Genomic DNA, 16,745 nt, shown 5'->3' on the forward strand with positions numbered 1-16,745 from the left:
AAGGGCGTCTGGTTAAGCAGATCTTTCTGGTTTTTTTTTTAATGTTTGTTTATTTATTTATTTATTTACTTATTTAGAGAAAGCCAGCGAGCATGAGCAGAGGAGAGGCAGGGAAAGAATCCCAAGCAGGCTCCGCAACGTCAGCGCAGAGCCTGAGGTGGGTCTCGAACCCACAAACCGTGAGATCGTGACCTGAGCCAAAAGCAACGGTCGGACGCTTAACCGACTGAGCCACCCAGGTGCCCCTCGATCTTTCCAGTTTTTAAAACAAATGGGGATCTGGATGTTTATGTGAAAACTGCTCATTTAAAAGTACTCATTTAAGTCCATTTTTTTTTTAAAGTGTGCAAACCAAAAGCATGTATCTGTAGGTTCTGTTCGAGATGCAAATTGCTAACTTGCGTTCTCCAGTCCCGACACTCTGGGGGAATGTGTATTCAAGATGAAGAGACGAGGATACTTGGGGCTTTCAGAGGTACGCGGGGGGAAGGGAGGAGCTTATGATGGTATTTGGGTTCCCCAAAGACAAAAGGAAGGTTTGTGGGTTGTGATAGTGATGAGGATTGTAGTTTCCCAGAGGTGAAAGGGCCTTTTCTAGGCATGAGACCTGTTGACTGGTTAAGCATCACATGTCTGCCTTGGCCTGATCATCTCATTTCCCATTTATCCCACGGTCTGTCACAGTGTCTGACGCATCATTTACGTATTTGATAAACATCTGTCAAGAGGCACCTGGGTGGCTCAGTTGAGCATCTGACTGTTGGTTGCAGCTGAGGTCATGATCTCAAGATTTGTGGGATTGAGCCCTGCAGAGGGCTCTGTGCTGACAGCACGGAGCCTTGCTTGGGATTCTTTCTCTCCTTTTCTCTCTGTCCCACTGCTCTCTCTCTCTCTCTCAAAATAAGTAAATACACTTAAAAAAAACCTGAAAACGATCTGTTGAACGAATGAATGATTGGCTTCAACTGAGTGAATAAATGAATGCAGCTTCCAAAGCCACAATGGGTGTCAAGAGAGTGACGCAGAAACATGCACGCTCACCGGGGACCTGACGAAAGGTCCCCGGGACACTTGTGAGGTCCCAGGAGAGGAAGAGGAAGAGGAGGGCTTCCTGTTAATGTTGGATGTAGGGGGTGTGAACGGTACGTCACTTGACTTAGAGAATAAAGAAATACGGAGGGTGTGTGTGTATGCGTGTGTGCGTGCGTGTGTGTTTTACCTTCTGAGTTCTGGAACGCAATTCAGAGCTGTTATTAACAGCTGGGATGTGGCAGCATTTCCCAGGGGTGAGGCATCCAGTAAGAAGAGAAGAGACCCCAAGGCAAGGAGCAGGAAGAAACTTGAGAGCGGGGCAGAGAAACCTGGCCCAGGGTGCTGAGACGAGGGGGCGGTGGGAACCGGCTCCAACCAGCAATCCCCACCGCTGTTGCTGTCAACGGGCAGCACACCTTTGTCTTGTTAAAGCTGTTGCAAAAGTCACCGCGGTATCTGCCTCGCGGACCTTTTCGTTAAGGAGCCGTGCTGAGTTTTACCTGCATGGAAGAGATACACGTTCAGTCACCACGTTGAAGTTACACGCACCTGCAAGCCCACCCCTCTCGGCGGTGAGCTTCTTCCTTCTGTGGCTCGGGTGTGTTTGGATTTCCTCATCTGTCCAGTCAAGGCCGTCGGGGGCCTGCCGCTGAAGGTTGTCGCGAGCATGAAATGAACTATCGTCAATAATATCGGCTTAGCAGGGAGGCCTCTTTGGATCAGTCGATACAAAAAAAAAAAAAAAGCCACCTCGCCCCAGGATTGCTTCTCCTCTCTTCTCTGCTTCGCTTTGCAGAAGAGCTTTGTTGGGCTACTGCCTGACCTCGGGTCCCCTGCAACTGAAACATAAGGCCCAGGAGGGAGAAAACTTTGTCTATGTTCTTCAGTGCAGTAACCACAGAGCCAAGAGTGTTTGCTCAGTACATAACAGGTGCTCAATAAATGTTACTGGTATGGGGAAAGAACAGTCTCTTCAGCAGATGATTCGGGGACCACTGTGTCTCCACATGCGGAAGAGTAAATGTGAGGGGCGCCTGGGTGGCTCAGTCCGTTAAGCGTCCGACTTCGGCTCAGGTCACGATCTCTCAGTTCGTGAGTTCGAGCCCCGCGTCGGGCCCTGTGCCGACAGCTCAGAGCCTGGAGCCTGCTTTGGATTCTGTGTCTTCCTCTCTCTCTGCCCCTCCCCTGCTTGCGTTCTGTTTCTCTCTCTCTCACAAAGAAATAAACGTTAAAAAATTTTTTAAAAAGAATAAATGTGCACACCTATTTTACACACTACATAAAAATAAACAGAAAATGATCAAGGTTGTAAATGTAAGAGCTAAACTATATAACTTTAAGAAAAACAATCTTGGTATCCTTTGAAATATTGAATAAGGCGACGGTTTCCTGTAAATGATACCCAAAGCATAGGCAACCGAATTAAAAATGGGTAAATAGGACTTCAACAAAATTAAGATCTTTTGTGCTTCGAGAGACGCTATCAAGAAAATGAAAAGATAACCCACAGAATGGAGAAAGATTTGCAAATCATAGATCTGATAAGGGTCTAGTATCCAGAATCTATAAAGAACTCATAACAATAAAAATAATAAAAAGACAAATGTCTCAATTGAAAAATGGGCAATGTATTTGAATAGACATTCCTCCGGAGCATATGAAAATATGCTCAATGCCATTAATCATTAGGGAAATGCAAACCAAAATTTCGATGAGTTGCCACTTTACTTTCCCTAGAATGGCTATAATAAAATAACAATAATAAATGCTGGTTGGATTGGAAAACAGTGCAGACACATCAAAAAAACAGACTGACAGTCCCTCAAAATATTCACCCAAGAAAGTAAAAAAAAAAAAAATTACGTTCACACAAAAACTTGTACGTGAACGGTGATGGCAGAATTATGTACAACGGCCAGAAAGTGGAACCAGTTCAAACATCCATTCACTGATGGATGCATAAATAAAATGTGGACCATCCACACAATGGAATATTATCCAGCAATAGAAAAGAAGGAAACACTGAAATCTGGTACAACGTGGATAAATGTTGACAACATTTTGCAATGTGGAAGAATCCAGGCACAGAATGTCACATACTGTATGGTTCTATCTTAGCAAAGGTCCAGAATAGGCAGACCCTTACAGGTAGAAAGTAGATAAACCATTGCCAGGGACTGGAGGAGGGGCGGATATAAGGAACTGCTCAGGGGTCTGGGAATTGCTTTGGGACTGATGAAAATGTTCTGGGATTAGATCGCGGTGATGGTTGCACAACCTTGCGAATACACTCGCATCGTGAAATTGCACGCTGCGAGGCAGTTGAGTTTTATGGCATGGAAATTATATCTCAATTTTAAAAAGCGGTGACTCTTGTCATTGGTCGTTTGAAAGTGCACCTTTGGAGCAGGGAGCCATAAAAAGGAGACTAGAGCAGAGGCGCGGGAAGCATGAAAGAACAAAATGATGGGGGACAGCGTTGTTTCCTGCCCCACCTACGTCGCCCTATGAAATTTGTAAGTCTTATCTCATTAAGAGATTCGAATTCCTAGGAAACAGCCTGATGTTTGGATTTCGGGTGCCTGTACTATTTCCCAAGGCCAGATGACGCCAAAACTTGGCAGAGATGCTCTTATTCTGTGTTTCAGTCATAAAAGCTGACTTGTCTCCTCAAACAAGACATCAAAGATGGTTACTGAAGTCCCGTCTAGATGAGGGTCATATGTTGGGGAGCATATAGGCTCTGGAGTGGGAAGATCTGAATTCAGGTTCTGCTTCCGTTATTTGTGTAAAAGTGGTGAATTTTTCTAAGCCTCGGTGTCCCCTTTTAAAAATAATACACCATTTCCTCCGATGGTCCAATGAGGTAGTGTACTGGTCAGGACTCTCAACTGCGAGGGTTGGGTAGCCCAATCAAATGTGATTGAGGACCAGAGGGGATTTCTTGGTACAACTCACATTCCAGGAATAGGTAGGCTGCAGGTATGACTGGATAAGGGAGCTCGAACAGTATCTTCTTGGCTCCTATTTTCTCGGTCTGCCCCTCCCTGTACATTTCCTCCTCGTCGGCCCCACCCAGAGGCAAGCTCTGTCTGCTGGTGGTATGACAGTTTCAAGACCCTCCACAGGTTCGCACGCTAACTTCTCAGCAGCCCCTGGGAATGAGGCGAGGGACACGGGAGGGGGAAGGACAAGAAGAGACTCCAGGGCCCTATCTTGAAGCTCTGTGGAAAGAAGAGCATCCCTTCACTTAGCAAGGTCTGAGCTGATTGGAAGTTACTGGGACTCTCATTTCTCGAACCCATTCTATGGCAAAAGGGGTATAATGTGCCACTGGGCAGGTCGAAGCCAGGTACCCGGCTCTCTCCATGAAGTATGAATGAGGGAAGGCGGGTCCCCGTTGAAAGTTGGGGTGACTTGAACCGAAGAAGCGTGGCTCACAAGTAGGGGGAAATAGTGCCTGTTCTCTAGAGCATTGCTTCTCAGACCTTTAAATTATCACCGAAATTAGAAATCACTTCTACATGAAGATCTGGTACGCATATATGTATTTTTTTATAGTAAGATGACTATGGAGTTTGCGCTTTTTCTTTATTTTTTTAAACTTTATTTATTTATTTATTTATTTATTTATTTATTTATTTTTAATGTTTATTTATTTTTGAGACAGAGAGAGACAGAGCATGAACAGGGGAGGAGCAGAGAGAGAGGGAGACACAGAATCGGAAACAGGCTCCAGGCTCCGAGCAGTCAGCACAGAGCCCGACGTGGGGCTCAAAGTCACGGACCGCGAGATCATGACCCGAGCCGAAGTCGGACGATCAACCGACCAAGCCACCCAGGCGCCCCACTTTATTTATTTATTTTGAGAGAGAGAGAGAGAGAGAGAGAGAGAATGGGGGAAGGGCAGAGAGAGAGAGAAAGAGAGAATCCCAAGCAAGCTATCAGCGCAGAGATCTACAAAAGGCTAGGACTCACGAACTGTGAGATCATGACCTGAGCCGAAAGCATGAGTTGGAAGCTCAGCCAACTGACCCACCCAGGTACCCCATTTGCTCTTTTTCTTGAAAACGTCCCAAATTTTCTAAGTTTAGCAAAATCTGTGTGAGTATTTAAAATTCAAGTATAATTAACATACAGTGTTACATTAGTTCCAAGTGTATAATGATTGAACGATCCTTTTTGTAAATGATTCAACAATCCTATACACGTATGTATTTATAATATAAATGAAACAACAGTGTCGCCAGAGATAACCAACCTCACTGCATACAGTGGAGCTAGATCTATTTTCTAGTTCATTCTAATTTGTGTTGTTCAATCATCTCCCATTTCGTTGCCAAATGTAGTTTACAGCAGTAATTTGATTTTATAATTCACAAATTTATTTAAAAATTTTTAAGGTTTATTTATTTTTGAGAGAGAGAGAGAGAGAGAGAGCAAGCAGGGAAGGGGCAGAGAGAGAGGAAGACACAGAATCCGAAGCAGGCTCCAGGCTCCGAGCTGTCAGCACAGAGCCCGACGTGGGGCTCGAACTCACAGACCACAAGATCATGACTGGAGCCGAAGTCAAAGGCTTAACCGACTGAGCCCCCCAGGCGCCCCTATAATTCACAAATGTGAACCCCAGTTTACAAAATACTTCTTCACAGGAAACATATTTCGAAGTACACCATAAACTGTAAAGCACTATTTACCTGTTAATATAATATTATATATTAATATTAAGAGGGGGTCCATGCCACCTTAATTCTGTAAACAGAGTATGAGAAGAAGCAACTAAACATTGTTGGTGTATCAGTGAGTGTCCAAGGGCAGGACATGTGGATTGACCCAGGTACTCTTGGCCTGTGGAGTAAGGTGCAGCTCAACCACAAGCAAGAGCTAATTGGCCCAGTTATAGATTGTCCCAGGTAATCAGACAATTGCTATGATTTGGACGAGGCAGGGGAAATCCAGACCAGAGCAGCTAAATGGTTTGCTGCAGTGAATTGCAACATAAGAACAGAAACAAGTGGTTTAGAAGATTCGGGCTCAAGCAGAGATGACCATAGTGCGGTTTTACTTGGCAAGCCCAGCACTCTGATTATAACTCATATGCTTAAGGTTTGCCAGTAAGTAAAATGGGTCCAAAATAATAGAGGCATAAACAAGATAGAACTGAATCGTTTCTCCTTTACATGAATGTATGAAGACAGACAGTCCAGAGCTGGTGGGGGGTTCTTCCACATGAAACTTTCAGGGACTTAGGACTCTCCCCACTCATAATGCTGCATGCCCGCAGTGAACCCGTGTTCTTGCATTCCAGGAGGATGGCTGGAGCCTCAGTCATCAAAACTGCAGAGCAGGTGGCAGATAAAGGAGGTGAGGGAGGAGAGAAGATAAAGCGGATGGTCATACCAGCCAACTTTTAAGAAAATCCCCAGAACATGCGACGGCACTTTATATCTCCTTGGCCACAATGTGGTCATAAGGCTGTATCTAGCTGTAAGGGGGCCTGGAAAGATTGCCCAGCTTAAAACAAGAGATTTCTTTTCATTTGCATTAATTAGCTTTTCCCGCAAAACAAATCACCCCCAAAGTCAGCAGCTTAAGTAGCAACCATTTTACATGGCACTCGACGTCTGGGACAGCCGCGCGATTCTTCTGCTCTGGCCAAGTGTGACTAACTTCAATTGACGGGATAGCTTAACTCGGGTGTCAGCTTTGTTCACCTTCACATGGGTTCTCATCTCCAGCAGGCTACCTAGGATTCCTTGTATGGTGGTATCGAGGTTGTGCGTACAGCGGAAGGGGGCAAGCCCTAAGGCGGAAGCATTTGCAAGACTCTACTTGGGTCAGGGTTGCTGAAGTTCCATTGCCCAAAGTGACCAATGCTGATTCAGAAAATAGAGAAGTTACACTCCACTTCCAGATGGGAAGGGAAGAATTTGTGGCTATTTATTTTGATCTACTGCACAATAGAAAAAGAGGAGAATGGATATTGGGGGACAGTCGTCAGTCTCTCATTTTATGCATTCCATCTTCACTTGGGTGTGTCCTCAGATGTCTAAAATTCAACATCGTCAAAAACATAATTCTGATTTGTCTCCCACACCTAACAAAACTGAACAAAGCTGGTCCTCCTATGGTATATGACACCATAACCCTTCCCGTTAGTGACTCAATCCAAATAGCTGGAAGTTCTCTTTGACACCTCCTTCTCTCTCGTGTTCTCGAATTCAAACTATAACTGAGTTCTGTTGATTTCATCTTCTAATTATCTCTGGAATCCACCCGCATGTCTTGGTCTCCGCTGCCACAACCTAAGTCCGAGGGCCCAGGCATCCATTCTTGCCGTCTTCAATCTGTTTTTCATATTACAGCCAAAGTGATGAAAATATAAATTTCATCATGTCGCTCTAGTTTAAAAGCTTTCACTGGTGTCCTCCTATTCTTGGGATGGAGATAAACCACATAGCATGCAAGATCTTGCATGATCCTGGCTCCTGCTATTCTCTCTCTCTCTCTCTCTCTCTCTCTCTCTCTCTCTCCTTGCTGAAGCATATGGCTTCAGAGGAAGGTAGAATAATGTAGTTTTAAAACAATAATTCATAGGGGTGCCTGGGTCGCTCAGTCGGTTGAGTGTCCGACTCCTGATTTCAACTCCATTCATGTTCTCATGGTTCGTGAGTTCGAGTCCCACGTTGGGCTCTGTGCTGACAATGCAGAGCCTGCCTGGGATTCTCTCTCTCTTCCTCTCTCTCTACCCCTCCCCCGCTCAAGCTAGCAATCTCTCTCTCTCTCAAAATAAATAAACTTTAAAAAACTTAAAAAAACCCAATAATTCATAAACCAAGATGACGAATTGCACCTTGGACTGCCAACACCTTCGCTCTCAAAGGTCTATGTGCTACAAGCTCACTGTAGGTCCTTTTTTCTGGGCAACTGGAACATGTTTAAGTTATTCCTCTTCTTTCTCTGGGCATGAAAGTAAGGGAGATTTCTGTTGAGGGGTTATGATAACGTCAGAAGGCATTTCAGGGGTTCCTATCTGTGATTGGAAGTAATAGCTAATAAAAATGGCTACATGGGTCTGAACTTAGATGGAGGCCTTGAAAGATGCAAGGTGCTCCACTTGGGAGGTCCAGCATGGACTCACGTAGACAGGCTAGTCTGAGCTTAAGTTCAGGTGAGGGAAACCACAATTTGTTTCTAAGATATAGATGGGGATGGAAGACAAATGTTAGGTCAAAACAGAGGAAAAATGGCTCAGAGGAGAATGGGGAGGGTCAAGTGGGTCGGTGAAGGGACAGATAGTTCAGTCAATAAGGGACTTTTCTTGTGCTAGTCGATTCCTCTGGGAGTTTCCTTCCTCGATGGCTGGTTTGTTGGGTATTTTGGAAATGAATATTAAATGAAGTCAAGTATTTTTGCCCAGTTCTAATCTAATTCATCTTGCCTGGGACAGTCTGTAGGACTAACTAGCAATTCCATTTCCTCGGGCTTTAACTGTGTTCCCTCAGGCATTAGCTGGCCTATCCACCCCAGAGATGTTTCTCACCTGTTCTAAGGGTGAGAGCAGAATTCCTGACCTTTCTTCAGTGACCTTCTTATTTGAGGAGGTTACGGGACAACTGGACAGATTCATAATTGAATGTCCTTCTGTTCCAACACGTCTCCACCTGTTAGAACCTGAACAAGAAACTCACTCTCATTTAATAGCATATTTGACAGTAACTGAGATGCAATTATTGGTGTTTAGTAACCACTGGAAAATCATAAACCAAGGGAAGCAGTAGATAGTAAAATCCAGAACTAAGGCAGGCTGAGTTTGTACAAAGGACTGAAATTCTGCAGGAAACTCAGGATGGATGGCATAGGGGCTATCTATCTATCTATCTATCATCTATCTATGTAGCTATCATCTAGAATTCATATCAATAACAAACAATGTCAGAGGTAAATTGGTGACCTTTAAAGAATATCTGTACTTGAAACTCTACTTTGAGGGGCAAAGAGGATTTGCAAGCAGGGCAATCGAAATGACCTGATTCAAAGGATCTAGGCCTATTCTTTATTTGCAGAGATGTCATTTTCCTTTACTCAGTGGACTTGTGAAGGGCAAAAGACCACCTTTTAAAAGAAGTGTATTTCTTTATTTTGAGAGAGAGAGTGAGCGAACATGCACGTGGGGGAGGGGCAAAGAGAGAGGAAGAGAGAGAGCATCCAAAACAGGCTGCACACTGTCAGCACAGAGCCTGATGTGGGGCTCGATCTCTTGAACCCTGAGATCATGACCTGAGCTGAAATCAAGAGTTGGACGCTTAACTGACCGAGCCACCCCGGTGCCCCAGATCACTTTTTTCTTGAGTTCCCAACTTGTGACTTTTTTTGTGGAGTCCCTGTCCTGCCCAGTGAATGCTCCCTGGACATTCGACCATGTGGCGCCTGGGGTGTTGTTCTGTTACCATCACTCTCCATGTAAATCCATCAGAATTTTTGCATTCTCCATTGTCTCATATATCCCCAACACAATAACGCCAGACAAAGCAAGAATTCAGAGACAACAAATCATACATCAGGTGGAGTTCTTGACTGCAAACAAAATAAACCACCTCTGGCTAACTTAAGCAAGGAAAGAGTGCACTGGGAATGACAGAAACCATTGTGAAGCCTGGAGAGTCCTGCCCGCACACTTCACACTGTGGGCATCAAGGGTCAACTACAAGCACATTCCTGTTGCTCCTGAGTGAATACAGCCCCCTAATCTTCTGAAACCCAGGTAACAGCATCAGTTTAGGCAAATCACGTTGGATACTCACTCTCTAGTTGCCAGCAGATAAGAAGGGGGTACATGTGGACTGCTGGCCTCCCGAGAAAAGAGCTGGATATGTTTCCCACCACCAAGCCACCCGTAAGGAGGACATCCCTGAATAGGAAGGGAGCACCAGAATAAGGCTTCAGATAGACAGATTTGCTTCTTCTTTGCATCGATTTTGGTCTCTCTGTGTCTCACATCAGTCAGGATTTGTCTTCAAATGACCTAAGAACCAGAGCTGTCCCCGAGTCTGAGATGAGACTAGACCCTACACAAGGGTTAAGTATGTCCAGCTATGAAAGCTGGTAGGATTCGAGGGTGCATCATTTCAGGAACTTCTTAGAACATTGCTGTGCTTTGTCCAGCAAAATCTCCCTGTGTTCCTTTTCGCTTCTCTGTTAGTGGAGCTCCTGAAAGTTGTATTGAAGCTCACTTCTTCTCCTATGGGAAGCATGAAGCACGGAGAAGCTGTAATGTCATGTCCCGCTTAGCCCCCAATGTCTAATTTTCATAAAGCGTATTTTTAAAAATCGTTTTATTTATTTTGAGAGAGCACGAGTGGGGGAGGGGGCAGAGGGGGGGGAGAGAGAGAGAGACTCCCAAGCAGGCTCTGTACTGTCACGTGTGGAGTCCCACATAGGGCTTGAGCTCACAAACTGTGAGATCCCGACCTGAGCCGAAACCAAGAGTCAGATGCCTAACCGACTGAGCCACCTAGGTGCCCCTCATAAAGTGTATTTATGAGCCATCTGATATATAATATTTCACTAAGAGTTGCATATCCCTAAGCAAGCTGTCTTTTGATTTATTGTTGCTGCTGTGGTGCTTATTGTATTGTATATATGTTTTGCAGGCTATCATAATCCTTTGTAGAAACATAGGGCAACAGCCAACTAGTGGCTTATTAGCAGACTCCCTAGCCAACTAACTAACTAGATGAATGAGCAAAACAAAATATATGTTAAAAAAATGAGTTCTGGCCTTTCACAAAACAGGTCTGACCATACCTGTCTAGGATCTTGTCTGTTTCCAGCAACAATCGACCAGCTGCAAACGATCTGTTGTCCTTGTCCTCTCTTGCTCTGGGATTCAGGTAGGTAGTTCTGACCGCCATCACCTTGTCTCTCCCCCAAGTCTGGCCGTGACTAAGCATGACTTCCCGGCTTAGAGGAGAGCGCTTTCTGTTTTCAGTGTTCTGTGGTGGGCAGAGTGGTTTAATCACAGAAGCCTCTGAGTATGCTACCCTACCTAGCAAAATAGACTTTGCAGATGAAATGAAGATTTCAAATTTACAACAAGAAGATTACCCTGGATTATCAGGACGGTCCCCATCTCATCAAATGAGCCCTTAAAAGCAGAGAACTTTCTCCAGCTGGAGACAGAGAGATGCTGTAGAATGAAAAGTCAGAGAGATTCTAAGGGAGGTCATTGCTGGCTCGGACGAGGAAGGGCCCAGGGACAGGGATCAGAGAGATATTCCAGCTCCTAGCCCATAGCCAGCCAGGAAGTAGAGACCTCAGTTTTACAACCGTAAGAAGCTGGGTTTTTCCAACAAGCTGGATGGGCTTTGGAGCCAATTTTCAGAGCCCGTTGATAAGAGTTTTGACAACAGATACCTTGATTTTGGCCTGAGAGACCGAGAGCATGTGCACTGTGAGATAATGAGTGGTGTTGTTTGAAGCCATTAAATTTGTGGTACTTCGTACTGGCAGCAATAGAAAATGAATACAAACCCTTTTTTTGGACCTTGTTTCTGATAGGGTTTTTTTTTTTTAATTTTTTTTTCAACGTTTATTTATTTTTGGGACAGAGAGAGACAGAGCGTGAACGGGGGAGGGGCAGAGAGAGAGGGAGACACAGAATCGGAAACAGGCTCCAGGCTCTGAGCCATCAGCCCAGAGCCCGATGCGGGGCTCGAACTCCCGGACCGCGAGATCGTGACCTGGCTGAAGTCGGACGCTCAACCGACTGCGCCACCCAGGCGCCCCTCTGATAGGGTTTTAAAATAAAAGCCCACAAGGTCTTTGGGGAGAGGAGAAGGTTCTGAGCCCACCCTCCTCCGTTAGAACCCCGTTGTGATGATTTCTCAGGCTCTTCGGGTCTCAGGCAGTGAGGCTGAGACAGACCTTAAGGCAGCTGGAACCTCTTCATTACCCCCACTCCCATCAGCCGGACCATGTCAAGCTTTCAGTATTTTATCAGGAAGACAACAGGCATTTGTTAACTGTTGCGCAATGTGCAAAGGTGTCAGGGTATCACTCTGGTAGAGAGGGAATGCCAGTCCTTGGAAAAGAGTGGTAGGAAAGCCTCCTCACGGATAAACCTGTGTCTGTGTAGACGGTATTCCCAATGTAATGAGGAGTTTCCTCCAGCATTTCCATAGACGAGTTTAAAGGTGGGACCCATCAACAAGATAAAAGTATGATTAGTAATAGTGTCCAATGTTGGCTGCTCAGAAGGTTAAGGCATTTTTCCAACAGAGTCTCAGGAGCAGTTACATTACCTGGTGTTGAGGCTGCTCTCACATTCAAGTATGGACTTCCTGCCTTAAAAGCAGTAACCCAGAGTAACACTTTTCTGAAGCACCTGGATTAAAAGTACTTAGAAGTTGCAAAGTTACTCTTTACAAAGCGTCAAATGGATTCCCTTTATTTTGTTAATAAGAATAATCTGTAGACTGCCTAGAAACCATTTCCATTAAATAGCCAGCTTAAAAAAAAGAAGAAGAAGAAGAAGAAGAAGGAAAGAAAAAAAGCTTTGAAAACTTTACTCACAATATCTTTTCATTCTTTCTTTGATGTATTTGGAGTGAGGAGAATACATTAGTGCCTTTTAGCTTGGCCGTCAGCTCACTCAAATGTAAGTAAATGAAAAGAACTGACTAGAGTATTTACTTCTTTTTCAGAATTCTAATGTCAAGATTGTTTCCTCAAAGGCTGAAAAAAAAAAAGTGGAAGCAGGGCTGAAGTTTTAAACAATGTCTTTCCTTCTTGGGATTAGCCAACTTCCATGAAATGGATGCTGTCATGCAGGAGATTTTTCTCAGGAACAGCAGAAATTGCCAGTCCTTGGACCACACAGGCCATGGCCAAGGTGGTGGCCAAGCTGGTACCTGGTGGTCGTGCTGGAGATGAGCCTCATGGAAAAGTGATGGAAAAGTTAGTTTTGACTCTACAGCAAACACTCCATGGTCATCAATAGACTGTTCCTCATCTTGCCAGACTCCTAGATATCTTCCCCCCCCCCCCCCCCCCAACTGCTCCTCTCTTTTCTCCCAGAAATAGTTTTTGCTGGCACATGACCTCCCACTTGAGATGAGATTTTACAGCCTTTCTGATGGTTAGATGCAGTCAACAGGGCATACGTGAATGTGATGTGGGCCATTTCCGGGTCGTGACCTTAAAACAAGGAAATGGACTCCAAGGAAATGGCCTCCTCTCTTCTCTCAGGATAGGACATGGACTGAGTTCAGAGCAGTGAGCCAGCTGCCTCCACCTGGATGAAGATGACGCCCGAGGGGGCAGTGGTACAAGTTGGTACTCAAGACCACGGGTGAGTTCTGAGGAGGCCCCACCATCTGAACTTGCAACCGACAGAGTCACGTGAGAAAGAAATCAACTTGCGTATTCCTGAAGCCACTGAGTTACAGCTTCTCCTCGTTTCCACAGCTCAGCCATTATTCATCCACCACGCTCACCCCTCCCTCTGTACCCAGAGCTGTTTTTAAATACAGCTCTCGCTTATTTATTTTGAGAAAGATAGACAGAGAGACACAGAGAGAGAGAGAGAAAGGGGAGGGGCAGGGAGAGAGGGAGAGAGAGAATCCTGAGCTCCCTCCACGCTCAGCATGGAGCCCGGTGCAGGACTCGATCCCATGACGTCCGGACCACAACCTGAGCGGATATCGGGAGTCAGAGGCTCAACTGACTGAGCCACCCAGGCGCCCCTGTACCCAGAACTTTTTTGTTGCTCCACACTCATTGTGGTGCCCTTACCTAGATCATGCCAAGCGCCATGTTCTGCTCTAGAAATAGTCATACCAACCACCCCTGCACATTCCTGTGTTCCATGAGTCATTCTCTTAGGGTTAGTCAGACCTAACCTTCCAAGTCCCCTCTTTCGACAATCTTCTGCTAATGTACGTCTGCCTCTTCTGGCGAAACGGGTGGATCCTAACATTGGACTTCAAGGCACTGTCTACACTCTAAATAGCAAGTCTTGTGGTGGGGGTTTCAGGGAAGTGTGGCAGGACAGGTGCATCGAGTACAGTATGTCTCAAAATGCTATGCCCAAAGCTGTTGCTACCTTCAAGATTGAAATCACTTTAGCCCCTTCTGGTGTATTAAAAGAGATACACAAAGTTTGAGGGAATCTTAAGATTTTGGCATCTTTATTGATTAATTGTAAGCACAATTTTGCTTTTTATGAAATGACTCAAGTTTGACTTAAAAATGATTTTTCAGAAGGTCATCATTAAAGTTAATAAAAATATAAGTGAATGCTTTCTTCAGCTTCTTGAAGCCGGGCAAAGCCGAGAAATAGGATAGAATCCTTAAAATAGACTTAAAATTTTAAGTTATAGGATGCTTACCTTCCAGTAACGCTGCTTTGTGATTTAAAAACATTTTTTTTCAGTGTTCATTTATTTTTGAGAGACAGAGACAGAGCGTCAGCAGGGGAGGGGCAGAGAGAGAGGGAGACACAGAATCAGAAGCAGCCTCCAGGCTCTGAGCTGTCAGCACAGGGCTCAATGCGGGGCTTGAACTCATGAGCCGTGAGATCATGACCCGAGCTGAAGTCAGACGCTCAGGTGACTGTGCCACCCACGTGCCCCAAACTGCTTCATGATTTTAAAGTGGTCTTATGTGGCAGGATGTATAAAATAAAGATCATTTATGACCAAAAGAAATGTTTTAAAGCCCAGGGATGCAAACGTTTTGAACCTTTAAGAATTCCTAACATTAAAAAAGTTCTGTCTTAGGAAGAGAGATGGTTACTACCATTTCAAAAGCATTCCGTGTGCGGTTTCTTTTATAGGCAGCTCACGCTGTGTTTCCATATCATTTGACTTAAAAAAGTTCATCGTTAAAAGTTATCGGTGACTCCTGGGAACATCCACAGAGACAGACTGTCCCCTAGAATGGAGGGTGCAAAATCTTCCTTCTATAAATAACTGCTTAACACCTTACAGGCACACACACACCCACACGTAATTTTATAGAAATGCACTTTGTTCACACAAAATTCTGCAGGAAAATGGAAGCTTTTCCTGCCAAGCTGGTGTAAACAGTGGCAGACCAGAAGACGGAGAGAGACATCATGGCAACTTTTACGCGGCGGGATGAGCACTCATTTGCTCCTTAGAGGTTGGTGCATCTTAGTTTTACATGTGCCTTCAGGAAAACATGCTTAAAATATATAACCTATCACTCAATCAACAAATATTTAACTGGGCAGTACTAACTACTGTGCCCTTTCATACACTGAGCCTTCAGACATGAACCAGACCTATCTCAGTCTCAGATCAGTAGGACTTTTTTTTTTTTTTTGTAAGTCGACTGTAGGGGTCAACAAATAACAACCATACCAAAAAGAAAATCGAGCCGAAGTGTATCATCTTTGGTGCGCAAAAGATAGCTTCAGAGGGCTGGGTGTGGACGCCTGTCCCCATCCTAACCCCTGAACGTCCCCACACCTCTCTTATTTTCATCAGCCAGTGCTGGCCATTTCTCTTCGCTTCACCAACTTCTGACCGCATGGGCTCTCTCCACAGAACTAGTAGCGTGTAACACAACACAGCGGCGAGTACCAACAGGTGGATGACCAACTGGGGGGCTAGATTTCAGGTCTGCGCTCTTCGTGGGTAAGTGTCTTCGTTTGGTGCCATGTTGGGACATCTGGAGATTCTTCTGAGCTTGAAGGATGAGGGATTCTCACAGCACGTGAGCTGACTGTTGGGGGTCTTTCTGGCCCGGCCAGAGGTGTGGGAGCTCAGGAGCCAGGTACAAGGGGGCCGAAGGGAGGTAGCCACCCAAATCTGCTTTGGCATCTTCGGGGTCAAGTGCATTTATCCAAAGAAATAGAGAAGAGAGAGGCGGAAGCCCAACAACTTTAGAAAACCAGGAGTGTGAGTCAGAGGCGACAGAGGAAAATTGCCACTGAGTAAAGTTAACCTGTGCAGGAGGTAGGAAGGGGAGTAGCAAGTCCCCAAAGTGTGATGAGTCCCCATGCCCTGCTCCTGGCTGCACACTCCGTCAAGCCTGTATCTGGTGTGAAACATTTTCTACTCATGGGGACGTGCCGTCACCCCACCTGCATTGTGATTTGGAACCAGCCCACTTGTTAGAATACAGCCGCTTCGTCTGTCGACTCTGTACAAAGCTGCCTGAAGTCGAACTAACAGCAGGAGAGCTAGTACCTTGGGAATTATAACACGTGAGTAGGGGTTTCACTGATGGAAGTTTCTCGCCAATGGTAGGCCCTGTGGAGAAAGAAGAGCCGCTCCAGGCATAGGTTGTGAGATTTATCTCTGCCTTGACCAGGAGAGGGGTGGGGGGTGTGGTTGATTCTACACGATGGGTATTGTTTTTAAGAGGGAGACTGAGGAAAGGCTGGCGCACCATCACGCGAAGCCAAGAACTCTCTTCAGCTGGCACGTGAGGAAGCCTACGGGTTAAGGTTCATGTTCTTGTTTCGTGGCTGCTGGGGAAATCGTGGGGTGGTGGTGATTTTGTTGATGCCGCTTACTTGGTTGGGTGTCGGTGTGGGGAGAGAGGGAGGGAAGGCTGAAAAGGAGGGTGGTGGGGGGAGAGAGGGAGGGAGTCCATGAATACTCTCGTACCATCGCTCAGAGGAAGTCTGCCCATATTCAAAGTGAGATACATCTGCTTATAAGACAGGCTGGAGGCTGGTT

Source organism: Prionailurus bengalensis, chromosome B3 (genome assembly GCF_016509475.1).
Source record: "Prionailurus bengalensis isolate Pbe53 chromosome B3, Fcat_Pben_1.1_paternal_pri, whole genome shotgun sequence".
Lineage (NCBI taxonomy): Eukaryota > Metazoa > Chordata > Mammalia > Carnivora > Felidae > Prionailurus > Prionailurus bengalensis.